General features: G+C 43.1%; 1 protein-coding gene across 2 annotated transcripts in view; it reads left to right on the top strand.

The window, feature by feature from the left end:
• Nucleotides 1-20,487, top strand: part of arhgap35a (Rho GTPase activating protein 35a) — a 60,227-nt gene that overhangs the window by 1,938 nt on the left and 37,802 nt on the right. Inside the window, exon 1 of one of the 2 annotated variants that reach the window (XM_046389166.1) lies at nucleotides 19,049-19,220. The exons of the other annotated variant lie outside the window; for it this stretch is intronic. The gene's annotated coding sequence lies outside the window, so the exon portion shown is untranslated. Of the gene's footprint in view, nucleotides 1-19,048; nucleotides 19,221-20,487 lie in introns of those variants that run through there. 2 annotated transcript variants of the gene reach the window in all.

Raw genomic sequence — 20,487 nt, 5'->3', positions numbered from 1 at the left:
GGTTGTATCACATGGCTTCAACACAGAGGTGCGTAGCAAGGGCTGTGGCCTGTACTGCTGTGTCACCGTCGGCTAGAGGGGACATTTCCAAACAGGAACTTTGTGATTTGATAATGGCTGTGTGGTGTGTTTTCAGGCAAATACTTTGACACATAACCCTGCATGTTCCAAGAGTGGGTCGACTGACTTTCTCTCTCTTTGATCTCAGTCAACCTTATTGGGAAGACCACACTATTAAGGAAGTAAACACACATACACACACACTTTTCTTGGTAAGACAGTCTCTTTGCTCTCAGGTAAATGTATTAGCAGCTGTCAGCACTTCTGTTCTCTGCTTGATTGGGCCCTTTGCAGTGCAGTCACACCTCTCCAGGAAACCTCTTCTCCTCCCTAATAGCCATGCCATTTGCCCAGGCAGCAGGCTAGCTACCAGCATACCCACTCACCCCTCTGTCTGCCTGCCTCTGGGCTGCGGATTGTGTCGTGAGTCCCTGGGCTAGAACATGTTCCTGGGATTAGAGGAGGGCAGGCTTTGTTCATCAGGATGTAGGCCAGAGATGCGGATACATTCTTTGATGAGGGCGCTGGAGGAACGATTCTGTCCCACGATATGTGGACAGATAAACACAACGGTTGGCATGCTTTCTAACAGAAACAGAGGAAGGAAGATGTACTCCTCATATCAAATCTAATTCTAATAGTCCTCACTTGTCTCAGCACTGAACCAGTAATCAAATGAGAAAGGTAATTGGAAAGTACTTGAGCGCGTTAGTGTGAAACATGCCCTAAATCAGTAGGCCCATCTGTGGGCCTACTGATTTAAATAGGGAGTGACGTGTTTGTGGCTTGTTATATCGCTATATTTGAAAACTTGCCCCAAATCATATTACTCACACGTCAACCCAGGCTTTTAATTCCACAAATGCCTGTGCTGCTGAATGAAACAATGGCCTCTCACCTGCTCGTTTGCAGATTTTACAGTTGGCATACCTGTCGACGCAGGGCGACTCCGTATGCCAAAGAAGACAAATTTCCCCGCGCTCGTCTGAAAATGTGCCGTTCGCTAAGTCTCTTCCTCTCTCATGTATTACAGGAGAGGTTTGCTTGTAAGGCTGTGTTTGATGGAGAAAGGAGCTAATTATAGCGGGCAGCTTTGGAGTTTGGTGGACCAGATTACAGTCACTCTCCTCTCAATGGCTGCCTTGTTCTAGTGGCCGATTATTAGGCGGAGAGAAGTGCATTCTGGGATGATTGTATCTGAATTTCCATTAGAAAGTGTGCCTGCCTCAGTTGAACTGAGGGTCTCTTTTCTCCCCACTGTTTCAGTTCCCTTGCTCATTACAGATTTTGCAGATGGGGACAGCTTGATATAAAGGCCTCTGTAGTGTGGCCCTATTTTGTTTTAGAGACCGTTTTAGTACATATCCTGAATGGAGGAATTATGTATGAGCAAACTGACCCCAAATCAGCAATGGTGGTTTTGCCTACTTTTTATTTGAGGGAACAAAATGCTAAAAAAAATATCACTAGTTTTAGTTTTTTTTTTTTTTGCATTTTGTAACAAATTGTGTATGCAAGAAAAGTGAAAATTATTTTTAATACATTCAGTCAGTAATAAGGATTGCATTTGATCTACATCCAAAGCCCACAACATTATGGTATTACTTTTCCAATACAAATGCATTATTAATGGATAATGCTAGTGGAAAGTAAGGGCTTTATATATGATTAAAGGTTTAAATGGTGGCTCTGTATGGCTCTGTTGAGAAAGTCTTAATATTTCTTTAAAAATAAGAAGGAAAAAAAAAGACCGTGATACTGTTTGGAACCATGGTAGCCATGGAAATGTAGGACCAGGATGTAAGCCACAGAGGAATGGTGACCTCTGGACGTGAGCGGCCCTGCTTTGCGATTCCTGATGCAATTACACAACAGGGGGACAAGGGTAATGGGGCTGTGGTAATTTGAAAGAGCTGTAGAGAGGGAACATGAGAGGAGAAGTGGGAGAAATGGTGAGGGAGTGACACAAAGTTGGTAGTCAGTTGGAGGAAAAACAAAACTACAAGAATGGGAGAATTTAAAGTAAAGCACGAGCAAACGGCTGTCAGTTTCTGCTTCAGGCTGTGTTCCTGGTATGTGCCCTTTCAGCTTTGTGCTCTGGGATCAACCAATCAATGAGAGCCATAAGTAACCCTGCTGCTTGGCTATTGGCCACTGTTGAATTCCATGACTCAGCACGTCCCCAGATAAGATGTTATGATTGAGTCACTGCCAATGAAATGAGGCCACTGCCCGGAGTTCAATAGGTTGGACTGGTGCTGCTGTAATCACACACAAAAAGTTTGCACCACCTACGTACAGTGCCAGCATGGGCTCTAACACGCAAGTTCTACCAAGTTTTATGGATTGCGTGGGGGGCAAGGCTGAAAAAAGACTCCATGTACTACATTGCATTATAATATTAAGGGTATAACAGCCGCTGATTGTTTTTTGCGTGAGTCAGTGTTTACACTGACTGTACTCGGGATTTAGAAAGGCCGCCGACACTGGAAACCTGTCACCCTGAGAAACGAAGAGGGACTGCCCTGAAATCCACCTACACATGTCTTAAAGGATAACTCTGAACATGTTTGTAGTCTATGGACACTTAAACACGCTCGCACATTTCCCACACTAACCCAACATTTCATTTTTGTCTTAACCTGTCATGCTGACCTACCCTCATCACATTCAGTAGTCTCCAGGCTTCATAGCCCTAAACTGGGCTGGGCAACAATGGAGCCTTTTTGTTTATTCTCCTAATAATCAGATTAATAGTAGCCAAGTGAGAGTTTGTCATATTAATTCACATTCAGCTACACTAATGCAGATGCTGCTGTTGGTTCAGGAGTTCCTGTTTTTTTTACCATAAATTTCAAATAAGTCAAAATGAAAAAGGAACTTACTTACTTACACTAAGCTGATAATAATACTGAAGATGGTTTCATCGTTAAAAATCCAGTTTTAGATGAACCCCACTATAAAACCAGCTTTTCAGTGATGGCGTCGAACTCCTAAATGCCCCAAGCTGATTCACCTTTGGTTGTTTGTCTGCTTGCAGGTCTTCTAAAAACCTGAATAATGGCTAAATTAGAATAACGAACCAGTTCCACTTGAAACACATCCTCTATGCAGACCTTGCCCTGTAAATGCTCTCTCCAGTTACTTTCCATTTTCAGAATATCTACATTTTCTGCACATGCTTCTCCATGCACATTTATCCTATTTTTCAAAAATGGAGAATAGCTGGATTTGTTACAGGCACATGATAGAACATTTCTCTCTGATTACCTACTGTGGAACATGTCAACAGGACACCTTGTGCAGACATTTTATTTATACTTTCTTGAGCATCATCAGTCGGATTCATTTCGTTTGAAAAAAGAGGGAAAGGACTCCGGGAAGAGCAACTTGTGTGCGACTGAGAGACTTTGAGGTTTGGGTGTTATCTATAAAGACTTGCTGCACACGTTAGCTGCTTCTGTCAGGTATAATATTACAACTACAAAAACATAAAATAAGCATCCTCACCTCAGCTCCTCTCCACCACTCAAAATGTTCTGTAAATGTTGCATTTGAAGTTAATAGGGTGTGTGACTAACTACTGCTGTTTGTGTTTTTCGTTTCATTTTTACACATTAGCCATCATAAGATTAGGTGTCTGGTGAAGTACAGTCTTCATCGTCTGTTTGTCATAACCACTTTAGGTATGTGTTTGTTAATACTCATGCTTAATGCGTAATGGCACTGCTGGAACATGATGTTTAGTTTGTGTGTTATCCTCAGCGTACTGTCCATCTACCATAATGTCTCCGCCAAGTGTTCTGACAACTTTATTGGAAGTGTCTTGTACACCTGCAGCATTCAGACAGGGGAGAGGGAGGCGGAGAGGTGCTCTACTTCTAACGTATTCTAATTAAAGTTGGCAGGTGTAATCACAGACCGATAAGCATCAGAGAGGAAAACGAGGCGTGGAAGTGAAGCAGAGAGGGAAGGGACGAGCGCCTGCAGACCCAGACAACCAGAGTCCTTTGAAAAACTCCTCCACGACCTCAAGTTTCTCTCCGTCAGGCACTCTTGTTTTCCCTCTGCTTATTTTTTCAGTTACTTGCCTTTTTCACGTTGTCACCAAATATTTCTGTTGCTGTTAATTTCTGTTCCCCTGGCTCCCACCATCCCTCAGTTTGTCTGCCCTTGGAGCACAGTGCAGTGTTATTGTCAGCTGTGGTTAAGGACACAGGAAGGGCACCACCTTGTCAGTACATGTTTGTCTCAGATGCCACTTCAGGGGGATCTGGCCACAACTGTGGTGGCCTTTGGCATCTCCCCAGTGAACATGTACCGACACTGTCTCTCTCCTGCACATACAAGGACACGCAAAATTTTGACAGGGGACATTTTTTTACGATGTTGTTGTGATTAGGTATTCTTAACTTGGAGCTTGCTCCGGGCATTTTAACATTTGCAAATAATTACATGGCTGTTCTTGATTAGTATTCATAGTTGATGCAGCTCAGCTTTGAAAGTTTGGAAATTGTTGTGTTCATTCACGAGAACATCAAAACTGTCTGGATAAAAACTGATGTGTAAATGACTGTACATACATATACACACACACACACACACACACACACACACAATGTGACTAGCAGTGGTTGACCCCTCCTCACCCTCATAACATAACTGTCTGACTGGTTCTGGCCATTGGGTTGCTGCGTGACAGTTGACATCATATCCTCTTTAAGGTGAGAAGATAAGGTGGTTCTTCATAGCCATTTGTTATTGCGAGCAGCGAGCCTCCGACACCTGCACATCCCTTATCTGGCCTAGCCTCAGTTTCTCGGCCCAAGGTAAGGCTTGTGCAAGCCTAGGGTGTATGAGTAAGCACTGCACAGCCTGCGGATGGCTGGGCCTGTCGTTATCGATCCCAGCGCCACCGCCTGTCATCCAGCCACCACTTAGCTAATGATGTCCCTGCGATTGTCTCACGGCTGGGAAAACGGCCATAAAACAGATAGTGGCGACTAACAGCAGCAGCAATGGAGGGAAAGATGGACATTACTGATAGAGGAGGCACACCCAAAGCAGCCCCGGGCCAACCGGCACTGTGCTCTGCTGTTGTAGAAGGGTAGCACTGTCATTCTTATTATTACTGCTTGTACTCACTCTCTCTCTCTCTCTCTCTCTCTCTCTCTCTCTCTCTCTCTCTCTCTCTCTCTCTCTCTCTCTCTCTCTCTCTCTCTCTCTCTGTCTGTCTCTACCCCCCCCCCTTTGTTACTGTTGTTGGCTGTCCTCATTGTGGTGTTGGTTGGTCCATCTGCATGAGAGAAAGGCAGACCACGATTTCCAACGTTCTGCCAGTCTCTGTGTTGGCCTGGTTTTGACCTTGTTACTCTGATTGTTACTGTTGTTGAGCAGACAGCACATTTGTTTGCACTAAATAAATACTCTCAGTGATGAATCACCTGGAATGCTTGAATCTAGAGGCAATTAGAAGAAGGCTTCTATGAATGCTGTAAAGATAAAATTATCTACTTGTGCTATTTTGGAGGATTGTAAATGGATTTAGCTGCAAGTTGGGTTTTTCATGGGAGTGACATGGGTCATTTCTCTTCTCAGTGCCATAATTTCCCAGGATGCAGTAAGGGCCCCAAGGTTCATAGCTCTTATGTCAGAGTTCATTTCCTGTTGCAGTGCTCCAGCAGCTCCTGAGGATCCACCATTTTGTAACATTCCTGATGGGGACTGGAGAAATATGTCTCAATTCACCACCCATGTGTGGTGTTTTACCCTCAAAGTGTATTTCATAATTCGCATTTAGGATCTTTAAATGAAGTTGAAGTTCTCTCAGTCTCTAATAATATTTCTCATACGTCACGGTTGGTTGTAAAACACGAACCGTAAACCTGAGTCTTGCCTCTTTCTTTGTTGCTATGCTCACTCCTTAACTTGTGAAGATAAAAGTAAGGGAAACATGGGTGAAGAATGTAAACATTTCTCAGAGTTGTTTTCGGTTTGAGGGTTGTTCAGAGAGGACAGCCTCACCACATCACGGCTTGTATTAGTCACAGTCGTCGGAGAGAAGAGAATGCAGACCTTTTTTGCCCAATGAGGGAAAAGGTCGTTGGGAATGCAGTTTGTCAGGTCAGGACGAGCCGGGCCTGTTGTAGCTTAAATCCATGTGACTGCCAGAAAGAAAATGAGGTGGAGAGAGCTGAAGCTCAACTGGACATGAATGCCAAGACACTAAAGGCTGACAGGCCTTTAATGTGTGTTGTTTGTTATTATTTTTGTTATTTACTTGTTGTCATTCTGGGTGACCTGTTGTGCAATAATCTTTGATTTCAGGTATACTGTCACTGCGGTTTCACATTTCCACAGAGACCGTAACACGGATCAGCTGCAACATTACCTGCTCAATATTTTGTAGATCCCCCTTGTGCTGCCCAAACAGCTTTGACCTGTCAGGAGAAGGAACATGGGACCTCTGGGGATATTTTGTGGTCACCGGCATCAGAATGTTAGATCCTTTGGGTCCTGTGCAGTGAGGGTGGAAGGGTGAATTGGACTTATTCAGGTGCGTCACACAAATTCTCGGTCAGGTTGGGATCTCGGGAGTCTGCTGGTCGTTGTTATGGTCTTTGAGACATTTTGAGCTGTGACGAGGTACATTGTTGTCCAGGAGGCTGGCAGTTGGCGTCACAGCGTTATGAGGTGCACAGGGTCTGTAATGCAAAGAGTGGAGGTAGCATTTCCCTCCTTATAGCTGGATTAATGTTTGAATTTTGCCATCTGTGTGAGTGGGTGTGATCTTCTAAAATTAAATGTCAAATGTCTGATTTACCTTTCCAAGTAGTGAGAAAATGATTCACATCAATTTAAGGGGAACTCCAGCAATTTTGTAATTAATTTCCACAGAGTCTGAGGACATGCAAGAGGTGAATACTCAAAATTTGTGCCACAGAGCCAATGAGCCACTTTGTGTCCCCAGTGTAGATAAAGCTTTAAAAACACTGAATCTTACACTTTCTGTGATCCAACTCAGTAGTGCCCAGGTCCACTTGGATAACATTCCAAAATAATACTCTCAGACTTGACAAAACTCCACCCAAGCCACCCTGTTAAATAAACAGAATAACATTTAAACATACAGTACAGAGGTTATGAGTATACTAGTATATTAGTATAGTATTAATATATTACTGTACTGTGTTACTGTATTGTCCAGTCACATTGAAAGTGAGCAGCTGCTTCTGCTAGTCTGAAGCTATTTGTGCTCTATTAGTGTTCGTTCATGCAGGCTCTTGTGTTTTCAGTCATGTAGTTACTCCAAAGAGACAAAATATTTAATCACTAATGACTTTGACTGACTAATGGTGTATTTGTCATGCAGTGATTGTGGTAGATGCTGATAAAGAATGTCTTTTGTTCTCAGTTGTTGGTCACATCTGGTCAGTGGGAAGATATTTATTCACAAATATCTTTGAACAATCTTGCCAGACATCAAATAAGCTCAGATACTTTGTGCTTTTGTGATTTTGCTCCTTTCCTCGATCACATGTGTCATAGATTATCAAGTGTTTGGCTCCGATCATGATGTCAGATTTAGGATATATTATGCAAAAGGAATTTATTAGAGAGTAAAAAAAGAGTGGGTGTGTTTAATTTGGGTAACACTTGGGTCCCCTGTCTGGATTGGTCCCCACAGTGTGTATCCAAAATGTAGCTTTACCCATTGTGGAACAAGTGAACTCAAGGCTTGTTCAGCCATTCCCAGGGTCCTCTCATCTACAGTCAAGCCAAAACATTTTTAGCTGAATAAAGTTGCCTGAGAAGAATGAGTTGCTTGAGTTGATAAGTGGAAATCAATTCTACTTCTCAGCTGAAGTGTTGTCTGAGAGCACTAATGGTAATGCTTTATTTTAACTATATATCTATTGACGGCATCAATTTTAAGACATGACAACGGGCATATTAAACAAGAGTAGCAGCATGTAATAGCTTCTAACATTTTACACTGTGTGCTACAGAAAACAAGAAAACAAGTTTTTGACTCTGCAGTAACTCCAGTCCAGTTTCGCTGTAGCTGCATAGTTTTAACATGACATTAGCTTACATTTTCAGGAAGCTAATTTGTTCTTATCAGGTCCATGTGTCTATATTCCTTTATGCAATGTATTGCACATATATGGTGATGGAACTGATAAAATATCCAGCAGAAAGCAGAAACGTGATCGCACTTTAGTGAAATAAACGATGTAACCAATAGTAGCTTTTAATGGTTTTTGAACAAAGCTAGACATGATTGGGGCATGTGATTGGAATAGTGTGTGCAACTTGTCTTGTGATGTTGAAAATGAAGATAAAAACACAAATCACTGTAATAGCAGGAGTCAGCAATTATCTAGCCTATATGAGTTTCTGCCAGATATGACAGAAAAAGCTGTCATTATAGGGATGTCGATGCTTCCATTATTTCTACCGCCTGCTGTGTACATATTGTGAAAATGTGTGTGTGTGTGTCAGCGAAATCAAGAGTCAGAAAGAAGTGATTCTGAATAGCAAGACTTCATTAAAAAAAAGTGCGAAGAGAAGAACGGTACGAGGAAAAGATTCAAAATATATACAGGAGACATCAGCTTAGGTGTTGCCATAAACATGTCAGATTACTGGAGTCATGCTGGTTTGATTGCAGGGCACATCTTGTTTGTGTACTACTTGGTAGAACGAGTCCGTGAGACTAGTTTAACCTGCCCTTGAACCACATCTTGAGGTATTACACGAGCAAACTTACTGTCAGGCATTATGCAAACTCTCTTTCAACATGCTCATACGTTACAGAGACTCTTATCCACAATAATTCAGATTTTGCCTTACAACTATGTAAATATAGGCTCTCTCTCTGCCTCTGGTCTCTCACTGTTTGGCCATAGTGGATCAGATTCTAGGAAATTGTGCAACTCTGAGAGTTTCCACGTGCAGACCACAGAGCAGAGCTTACATCTAGGGCCTTGCTGTTTCCTCTCTTTCTTTCCCTGCTCCCTCCAGAGGTCAGAGTTGACAGGAGACATGGGTGGGTGGTGTCAGCCCCAGCCTCCTCAGGGGATCCAGGGGACTTCGGGAGTCTTGTGAGGTTGGGCAGCAGTTCCAAAGGGGAAGTGGAGATGGCAGAGAGAGGGAAGGAACGGCTCACTGTTGCTCTGCTTTGATTGTCTTTTTTCACGTCAGTGTTAAAGAACGAGATGCAGGATGTTGATGGTTAGAGCTGTGTTGCCAAGATGTCTGCGCATGTGTTTATATCCATAAGCTCCTGAAACCATTTGGTAAACCACAAGGTCAGCGGGTCTGAATTCAAACTGTGATTCAGCAGTATTTAGTATTTTTCTTCTTCTGAGAGTCATTGTGTTTGCTACATAGTGTTACGACAGGTTGAGATTTGTGTTTCCTTCTGCGCCGCTCTTCAAGCAAAAACGTTGTTTGGTGCACGCTGGGGTCATTGACTCGTTCAGAGGGTCTATAATGTTCAACATCATGTGAGAAACACTCGTGTAAAGGTTGCAAGAGCTCTGTGAGCGTGTTGGGCGGTGCTCCTGGGGCTCACTGATGATGTACCATGGTAAACAGCTCCCACTGCTTGCACAGCTGGGTCACACTTGATGGGCCTCTGCAGTACATGGAGAGAGCGAGACAGAGAGAGGTACGGGGAGGAAGCAGGCAGGCAGACAGAGAGAGAGACTGGACTGATACAACAGAGGAATGCTGTGAGGGCCTTCAGGGCAGGATACAAACTGCAAAAAAAGGACAAGCGAGTGCAGAGGAAACAAGAGCAGAAAACTGATTATAAATGACAAATCCCCAGCTCTTGCAACCAAATAGTGTTAGCTGCCGTGTCCTGAGGGTGGGAAAATGCAACAGTAAGAGCGCTGACTCCAAAGCAATCTCCAGTACGTATTCTGCACACATGTGTGTGACTATGTTTGTGTATGTGACCTCCTTAAATACAGCAGACAGAGACAGGAAATTTTGCCCCTCCCCTCATCCGTCCTCTCTTCATCCTCTGCCCTGTGCTCTCTGCTTGGCGCTGATTGGCTGGGGGGAAAGCGAGGGATGAGGTTTTGTCTTCTAATCTGCCAGCAGATCGCCACTGATGGGCCTCTGTAGAATGGCTTTAGTAAATTACTGTTCCAGGGAAGGGCAAATCCCTTCTATCAGATAGCAGCTCTCTCTTCATCTCTCCCTCCATAGCGAGTCCCGCACTCTCTTTCTCTTCACTCTATCAGTCAGGCTTTGACTTTGCTATCTTGGTCTTCTCTTCTCTGTAGCTCTTTCTTTCTTTCTTTCTTTCTTTGTTTTTTCTTTTTTGTCATTTAAATACCTTATGTTGTCCACCTCTTAGTGTGTGTGCGGTAGACCTGATTCCCTCCGCTTTGGCCCTTACACCTGGAGTGAATGAGATGAGTTAGCGTCAGCGACATCAGCACATTTACAGCCTGTGTGTGAACAGTTTCTTCTACCCACTGGTGTATTTGTGCATGTTAACAAGATGGACCAGTTTTGAGGGCAGCCATCTTGCCTTTCAAGTCTAAAACCACACAAGAGATAATGCTGTACATCCTGGTGCGGGGTCTGGAGGATGATGTTTGTCACAAACCAAGACAGGAGTAAAGAAGATTAGGGAGCGAGATATCTTACTGAAGAAAAAGGGAGTGTTTTCCATCTACCGGTACCTTTTATTCACCGTGTGTGTGTGTGTGTCTCACGTAAGGTGGGGAATGTTGGCCTGCATGGAAAGCTGAGTGGAGCCAAACTCCCAGTGACCTCCTGTGTTTTTGTTGCAACTCCCTCCAACTCCTCCACAAACGAACAAAAACACATTGTTGCTCTTTGCTGACATATTTCACATAACGCTGCTGTCGTTGTGATGATGCAACGGCTTGATAATTAGCAGGTGTATAGGAAGAGGTGGGAAGGCCACACTCAGACATGGTTTTCATTGAAAGCGTGGTTTAGTGCTGCACTGCTGTGATGAGGCGTCTCACCAAACAAGATCTGGAGTGACCCAGCCCTACAGAAATATCTGGTTGATAGAGGTTGTTGTTGCTGTTGTAACTGTCTTAAAACAGTGTTGTAACAGTACCGTTTGTCTTTTACTCATTGGTATTTCCACCATTCACTTTTTTCTATACTGTCTGAACACTGACCTGACAAAAACAACAATACCATTTACACATCAGGCATCATACTTAATTTCAGTTAAGTGTGTAAGTAATGATTAGTGGTGCAACCAACAACTAATTTCATCATTGCTTGATATAATTCCGTCTATTGATTGTTTACTCTATCTCAGTTTTTATAAAAATTGCAAATTGCACAGTTTTTATAAAAAACAGCAAATTTGAGAAGGTGCAATCAATGAACAAGCTGTACAGATCAGCATATCGTTTATTATTACATTTTTTTTGTTTTACTGACTAAATAACACATTCACAAGACAGCCATCAGTAAAACAGTAACTCAATTCCTATTGAGGTCGTGTAGCTAGCATATCCAGGTTTCTCAAAGCCAGGACACAATGTTATATACATGCAACATGTAACCAGCACACTCCCAAAACCTTATCACAACTGGAACGATAGTGTGCATGTTAACCCACTCAATATTTTTTAGGGAACATCGATCCTCTTTCATTTCTACAGCTGTCTAACAAATCATCTGTAATGTAAAATTATAACCCGGACCACAATGGTCTTGGTTTGCTAAAGCTGCTGCCTGCTTGGTGATGTATTGTTACACTGTCTGATAATGAGCAGACTGTAGAGCCTAATTCTCGCTTGTGTACCAATTGTGACTCTCGAATTGATGGGAGGACTCGTGTTTGGTGAACCCCACCCTTCTTCATCGAGTCTCTCCCCTGCAGTCTGAAAGGAAGCATCTGCCTGCCCCCCTGCCTCCCCTCTGCTCACCACACATGCTCTCTCCCCTTTCTCTCTCCACAGCCCACACTGCTATCGCTGCGGCTGCTAGCTATCCAGCTCGCGCCGATGTCAGAGCCTCTAATCTCTCTAGCATAAAGGCCATGCAAAGGGAATTTATGTTAGCCTGCCACAGGAAGAAAAGGAGAAGCGGAGAATCGTTTGAGCAGGTTGACAGATAAGGCTCTTGTGCTTTCTGTGTGGTGCTTTTTAAGCCATGTTAAGCTGCTTAATTAGACATAATCTACAGACCCCAGACTGAGGCGGAACTAATGAAGTTAAAAGACTCAAATCCCATCCTACCATCACACTCTCCTCTGCTCCACACCATCACTCGTGCCTCTCGGTTTCATCACCATGCTCTCCTCTCCGCTGCCTACCATCACACTCTCTCCTGCTCACAGCACACTCTGCCCTCTGTTCCTTCTTACCATCCCACTCTTTTCTCTTCCATCACACCCAGGCGTTCTGTCCTGCCTGCAAAACAACCTTGAAACCTTTAGCTACTAATCTCTAATCTCTGATCTGCCATTTTAAGATGATGAGCCCCAGGATGAGCAACGTTTTACGTGGAACCTCGAGTCTACACTGCCGGCCTCTAATCTTGGTGCTGATAAGCATTTAGGTGTATGTATCTGAGCAGAGGAAAGCCTTCAGAAAGGCATTTGGGAAATGTGCTTGTTTGGCAAGAGTTAGATGAGAATATTGATACCACTTTCATATCTGTCTGTCACATCTGAAGTCACAACCATCAGCCTCTTAGCTTAGTTTAGCACAAAGAATGCAAAACAGCTAGCCTGGTTCTGTCCAAAAAGATAGATATGAGCTCTAAAGCTCGCCGATTAACAGGTTATATCTCAATAGTTTCAAAGACTGGCACCTCACAGTGACAGTCACTGTGCCTGGCTGGGGAAAGTCCTGCATGAATCACACCGTAAAAACCTCAACTTGTTGTTTGAAGGAGAGGTCCTGATCTTCTCATCTAACTCCTATGCAAAATGTCAAGTTATTCTTTCTGTGCTTTATATTTTGCACAAATTATAATGATATATCATGAATATATATGAGTACAGCAGTGCAATACCGGTGATAAATACTACATGTTAAATGTTAAAGAGGAGGAATCCTGCACATCTAAGCTTCAAAGTTTCTGTGATGGAGTTCTTCAAGAGCGAGATATATAAAGCAAAACAATATAATGAGGGTTTTCTGAGGTGAGGTCCTAATGTGATCAAGATTCAAAAGGTTGAAGCCAGACTGAGAACCTGGGGCAAAGTGGTGAATGTTAGAACAAGTTACTTGGCAGAGTTTGATGTCTTTGAGCACATTTCCATCTCTGCAGCAAGTCTCCTTCCACACTTTACCCTGCCCTCATTCTTAAGCCTTCCCTCTTCCTCTTGCAGTAAGAAGAGGATGTGTTTCTTGTGTCAGTAACAGACTTTCCTTCCATAATCCCACCATGTGACAAATCTGTGGCCCCGGCCATGTGGATGAATATTTTATCTTAAGGTGGTGTGATTCCAACTCAACTCTTAATGCCAGCTCACAGTATGCTTTGTTCATGCACCAGCTCTTGATATGTCCCCCCTGTTGTTGCTCTGGCATGTTTACATATTCCTCCTATCTCCTCATCTTGCAGGACCAGCTTCTTTGTTTGTGTTTTGAGTTTTCCCTGAAGCTGAACAGCAATTCTTTTTCCTTCGCAGAGGTTCAGCTGGCATGCTAGCTTGTAAACGCTCATCCTCTCTCCAGGAGGAGATTGCAGCTGACCATTGTTGGATTTCATCATTATCATGAATGCACTACCTCACTGTTGATGGCCTGTCAGAGAATTTTCTTCACCCCGTTATCTTTCTGCCATGCGTTCATGCCCCCCCATTAGCCCTCCTTGCCCTCCTTGTCTTTACCTGTAGTGGTCACGGCCTTTTGTATTGTCAAACTCATTCTCTTCAGCATGTGCAAATGCACGATTATATTCACATTCACACAGATCGACCCTTCCCAATTACCACCCTTAGCGGTTATCGGCTGCAAAAACTTAACAGGTAGTATTGTCCTGTGCACAGTTAGTCTCCACAGCCTTCTCAAACACTACATTTTCTTTCTCCCTGCTGCCTCTCCTCCGTATGTAAGAAACCTCTCCCCTCCAGTGCAGCCCCATATCATGGTGCTGTTGAGTGGATCTGAGGGCTGCTGAATTCTGGTCTTGCTTGATTAGCCAGTGTGTGATGCTGTAGGCAGCTTTGTTTTGTTGCTGAATGGGCTGTTCCACTGAGAGCACAGGAGACGACAAGGAGCAGAGGAGGAAGGAGGGTATGGCGAGGAGAAGGGTGGAGTGGAAAAAGGAAAAGCAGGAGAGGGCTGGAAAAAAATAACAGATAAAAGCTAAGGGGGGCAGTGTATAAAAGGAGAGGTGGGGAGTAGATAAACGAGACAGGAGAAAAGGCTGGAGCAGAAGGGGAAAGCAGAAATGAGGAGAGGAGTGCGGACGGTGATGCAGAGGAGAAAAGAAAAAAGAAATGACCTCTCCTTCTTTGGAGAGGGAAGATAACTGCGAGTGTTTAGAAATGCTGAGGTGGACAGAAGCCATATCTTCCACCAACACAGCACCTGCTAGTCTGCCTGCCCCCTCCCATTCATTGACCGACTTTCTGTTGTGGGTATTTGTGTGCTTGTGTGCATCTCTCATGCCTGTGGAGTTGTGTGTTTGCACACACATTATTATGCATACAGTCGGTGTGGCATTTTTGTTTCAGTTCATACGGTAGGAGCAAAAGCAGTAGACATTTTGTGCCTGAAACATGTTAATACTCAGACACAACAAATCCCTGAATCCCTGCACTGCACCACTTTAATACATGCATGCTTAAATATCTTTTCTTGTAAAATATGGATGGAGGGCTGTGCAGTAGCTTCTCCCTCAATAGCCGAATTGTATGCCAAATTTTCTGTGTGGGACCAGGAGCACAAATCTTTTTGTCAAACTGAATGTTGTCATGGGCGTGGTTGCTAATGAGGCAGAATAGCAAACAGTAGTGACCAGAAATAAGAAGATATCCAATAAAAGATAAAAGATATCCAATTTTGATATGTCTGAACAATATGAATTTTTTTAAAATTGTCTTTATTTCCTATGAATGAAAATTAGGTCCATATTTGTGGTCTACATGTTATTAGACTTATTGTGGCTTATTGTGTCTATTAACAACTTTTTGCTGTATCTGCTTTAGCTAACGTTAGCTTCACTGCCTGATAGGGCGACCGGCTTTACAGCTTTGAATTCTGATGTGCTTACAAATAGCCTAAAAGGAATTACTTGTATCATTTATATAGAGAAAAAGATTTGCTACTCTGTTGGTCTTTTATAAATGGCAGAAAAAGCACGCCACTCCTTATTTGTGTTTGTGGTATTCCTTCTCTGATGTAAATAGTACATGTATTTTGTTTAGTCGACTCACGCAAATAGCAATAATTAGCTACAGCCGAGGAAACTTGCTGGTGACAGTTGCCTTTGTAGCTACTGAAATAGCTGAATTAAACTTTCACTTGCTAGAGCTTGTTAAGACATAGTTAATTGTGTATCTTTCAACCCTACAGTATTGTCCCGAGAGGACAACCCTGGATGAAAGGCGACGGGCAGCCTCAGGGCAGCTCCTCAATAGCATCCTCAGTAACTACTGCTTTCAACAAAGAACCCTCACCTAACATCCGATCCTCTGTAAGCTGCCCATCTGAGGACGAGATTCCCATGTTTATCTGGGCGTAGACAGATGGAGGATGATGAGAGAGAGAGAGCCCAGAAAATTTGGATTATTTTTTCATTTTAGTATGAAAAGGAATTATTTTTGTCCTGTGCTCGTGTTTCCTCCAGAGATGTTTTTGTGTATATTCTGTGCGCCTCTGCCATTATGTATGTTATGTTTTGTGATTGCAGACTGTGTTGTAGATGGAATAAAGCCCACTGTGAGTGTTGACAGTATTGGCTTGTTAGTGCTGATGGGGTGGGTGAATGCGGAGTGCTGTGTGCTTGAATGGGAAGGTGGATCTGCAGCATTTTCTTGTACTGCATGTGTCTGAATTCTGCAAATCTCTCTTGATAAATTCAAGGTTGTACACTAAAAAGAAAATATGACAATGATAAGCCCCCTTGAGCTCCTTCGTCACCATCTCTGAGCCTCACTTCCTCTTTCACTGCCTTTCTCTTCAGACTTTCCTCTGTCCATTAAGTGATTCCTCTTTTCTACCTCCTTATTTTTTCTTCTCCTAGAAACCCTCTTGCTTCCTTTATTGCTAACTCTACATGTTTCCACTCCTCCCTTTTTAACAAGTAGTCTGTTTGATAGACGATTGGAAGAACACACACTTGCACACATCCATTCACACACAAGTGAAAGACTGAAATAAAGAAGCCCCTTATCTCTCCTACCAGAGACACTTCGTTCATGTTCTTGCATGCAGATGAATAATATATGTGGATACGAGAGTGCACACACACACACACACACATATATACACAGACACACACAAAAGCACGCGTAACCGATTGGTGGTGATGCTGACATGGGCCGTTGTATGTTGTGTGTTTGTTCTCTCTGTAACACAATTGTGTGTGTGTGTGTGTGTGTGTGTGTGTGTGTGTGTGTGTGTGTGTGTGTGTGTGTGAGAGCTCTCTGCTCACTGGTGTCACTGTGGAGGGATGTAGAGTCTCTGGGGGCATGGTGATGAATGGGGGTGTTGTCACGAGTCAGGTCCAGCTGCCTTTTTGCTGTCTTTATGGTGCATGTTCTCCTGTTATACCACAGGCGCTGCATGTTCGGTGTGCCTTCACAGAGAGGAAGCGTGGGTGGGTTTTTGTGTTAATGTGGCTTGAATGAAACTATTATGTGAGAGGGTGTTAAGATATTCACACTCCACATGTGAGGGATCAAGGTGTTAACACGTTGGACATTTCAGTGGTGTTCATAAGGTGGGCATGCACCTGTGCAGACATCTGATTGCACCATACACTCATCTTCTGCATTAGATAAAATAGCTGTGTTCTCTCCATTTACATGGATAATTATGTGAGTGTGTGTCTTTGGCTTGCAGGCGGTAAGAGAGGGTGTCTCATGTGCCAGCATGGTGTGTGAGCAGTGGGCTCTGAGAAAATGCTGTCAAGGCAAGGAGATGCATAATTTTCCATCAAACACGTTCATGATATGGTGACGTGTGCGCATAAATTTGCCTTCCAGTAGACCAGCTGTATGATTTACAGATAGCGGGTGATATCAGAAAACCCATAGTTGGTTGTGGAGGTTTTTTGTTCCTACTGCTCTATGCATGGGTACTGGTCCCACTGGGATTTCTTTCAGAAGGCAAGGAGAGAATGCGCACTACGCATGTTCCACACACTTGTAGTGTATGTGAAGATTTGTAAAGAATATAAGCCTTTATGTTTGATGCAGATGAATCAGGCTGTGCTTTGTGATCTGTGGGTGCAGAAGCAGGTAGTTCTAGGATAATAGATATAAAATTAACTGCATTAACCTATAAATTAATTCTAGGTTAAAGCAGAGCCTTGTGGGACTACACATTACAAAACACTACGGCAGATGTGACTATTTGATAACTATAAATGTTCACTTTTGCATTCATGCATTCAATTATACATATATTTAATTTGACTGAATCCCCCCAAATCATCCATTGTTTATTCCTCCTTCGAAAGCTTGTTGGGTTTGGTTTGAGCACATAATTTTTTTAAGTTATATCTACGATGGCACCATCTTGGCTTTTTATGTTTTCTCTGTCTCAGCAGTAAAACAATGTTGGATGGAGCGGTTTTGTTCTGTATCCGAGGAAATAAATACGGCTGTCAAAACACTAAAACACCACCGGCTACGTTTTCTATGGAAGTTTACATTTTCTATAGACAAGTGCTAACTGTGCTGCAGTATTGTGTTCTGGTTTGTAAGAGAACCAATGAGCATATAGCATGCCTGTGCGTAAATGCTCGAGTTTATGGTCCAGGAGGCATCACTTGCATGCATCAAGTTCATCCTATAGAAGGAGGCTTACAGAGATTGCCAGCCACTTTGTTCAGAGCATCCACTCTGTGTTGCTGTGACGGAGAAGTAAATGACTAGTGGAGACCTTGAAAATGTGGGAGTTTTGTGAAACCAAGGATACAAACCCTCCTAAGTGTGGCAACGTGAAAGCAACTGCCTTTTTAGTGTTTGGTGCTATGAGTCACACTTGATCCTCCATGGTCATATTGCCCATGATGTATCGAAAGTCATTTATCTTGCTCTATTTTTTTTTGATCTAGTAGGTCTTAATTCTATATCTCTATCACATTATAAACAGTATCTCTATCTTTTTGAGGATGCACTGCCGTACTGCATTGCTATATGACCAAATTCCAGGATTTTGTGTGCTTACCATGTTCCAGGTTTTTCAACACCCTGTTGATGCCCTTGGATGTGAGTACGCTAGTGTCACTGTAGCAGGTGCAGGATGCCTTAATGCAGGTGTAGAGTAGCGTGTGCGTTTGAGTGTAGTAGGTGTGAACGCTAAACACCTTCCTGACACATTACAATACAGCATTTTACTCCACACCTTGTTAATTTTCAAGGATGAAGAAGTCTGACTAAATTAAGTCATACCACTGTTTATTTTGCAAGGCGTTTTTGCAGCGCGGGTGATAATAACAAAATCACAGCTAGGGTTTATGTTATTGTTGGACACACAGGCACGCTCTCACCTCCCTGTGCTTCTTCAGGGATCTAAATGGGAATCTGACTGGAGGTAAACATGTCATTGTGTAGAGCAGCCTGGCAAAAAGACAGCCTGACAGGCCAGTTAATGGGGAGATGAAGGGATAGGGTTTAATAAGCAACAGAGGAAAAAATAGTAGATTTATTTAAACAGGGCAATATTTACCAATCTGGACCATGTCAGATTGTGTTTAAATTAGCCTTGCTGTTCCTCACCATGTCATTCGTCTTTAAATTCGTCTTATTTAATTCTGCTCATTCATTATCCCCTGATTGTGCCAGGAGTTTGATTTAGCTTCTGTCGTAAGTTGTTTCTACAGAGGCAAGAGCCTCACTTGAAAACCTAAACATCAGAGTGGATTGTGGGATGCAAGCCAAGAGCTGTCTGCTGCTTCTGCCATGTGCCACAGCCACTGAAGGATTTTAAAGGTTATTGGACCCCAGACACTGATATGTAGGTACATCGCTTTATATCAGTGCTGTTTTTGAAATGAAAAGTTGGAGAAATGTTTCTGGTTGCTGTATGGACTATTGTAAATAAATAGTCTCTGTAATAACATTCTGAATAGCTGTAGTAACATGTTTTAGTGTGTGACTCAGCTTGCCGCTTTCGCTTTCTTTCACTTCCAAGGATCTTTTAAATCTTTCGCTTCCTCTCTCCCCTTTCTACTGCCATGGCAGCAAGTCTCCAGAGTGCAATAGGAACAAGGCTTTATCTGGCGTAATTCGTTTATTCCTTTTTCTTTCCGCTGCCCCCACCCCCACCCTCTTTTCCCAGTAGATTTTATCACGTTTGGATGTTTGGTTGTGGCCCCCTGCTATGTTGGTTGGCTTTATGAATGAGCCCCTCAAGGTCATTTGGTCACCGTGCCCGTCGTGGCTTTGCTCATGCAGCTCTCATACACTTCTTTTATCTCTTGTCATGGAAAAAAACAAACAAACTGTAACTTGTTGACTGGTTCACCCTCACTATCCCATTTTTTTCCCCTAATATTTCTCCCCATGAAAGTTTCCCAAAGTGATCCTGAGAGATTGTTAGAGAAAGCGAAAGAGATAAAGACAAAGAAGAGAACCTTAATTCCCTCGATGTGTGTTGAGTGGACGCTGGCAGAATAATCCCTCTTTACCCTCACACGACAGTCAAAGTAGTGACCTCAGCCCGCACTCATCAGTAGACAGACTTGTGTCTTCAGAGGGACAGGTGGGGTGTATGAGACACTGTGTGTCTGTGAGAGCGGCCCCCCTCCTTTGTCTGCGATCAAGGATTAGAAAGGCTTAAAGATGGTACGCCTAGCTGGGTGTGCGCACTTGTGTGTCTCTGTGAGGTTGGCGTTATCTAAGATGACGTCAGCATCTGCTGCATTTGAAACTTTCACAAGTACAGAGGCTGCAGTAATATCGGCTCCGTTCTGTGAATGGGAGGTTAGAGAAACAGAAACAGATTCATTGGTTTCGTTTCTGCAAGTCATGCTAGTCTCATGAGGTTATGCTGTTTTGTCCCTATTTTTATCTCTCTTCAAATCCCCTATTTAGCATTTATGAGTAATATATGACTCCTTAATACATTGTTTATAGCCCACTAATGTACTTTTTTAGCAGATGTAAAGACAGCGTCAAATGTTCATGAAAGTATTTGTGAACAGTTAGGCCCTGTTCACACCATCAACATGCATCTTGGGTGATCCCGTTACAAGTGGACAGCTCTCAGTAGAGGTGTGAAT

This window comes from Scatophagus argus, chromosome 5, assembly GCF_020382885.2.
Source record: "Scatophagus argus isolate fScaArg1 chromosome 5, fScaArg1.pri, whole genome shotgun sequence".
Lineage (NCBI taxonomy): Eukaryota > Metazoa > Chordata > Actinopteri > Scatophagidae > Scatophagus > Scatophagus argus.
The sequence above is the reverse complement of the archived record's forward strand: the minus strand, read 5'-3'. Positions and strand labels throughout refer to the sequence as shown.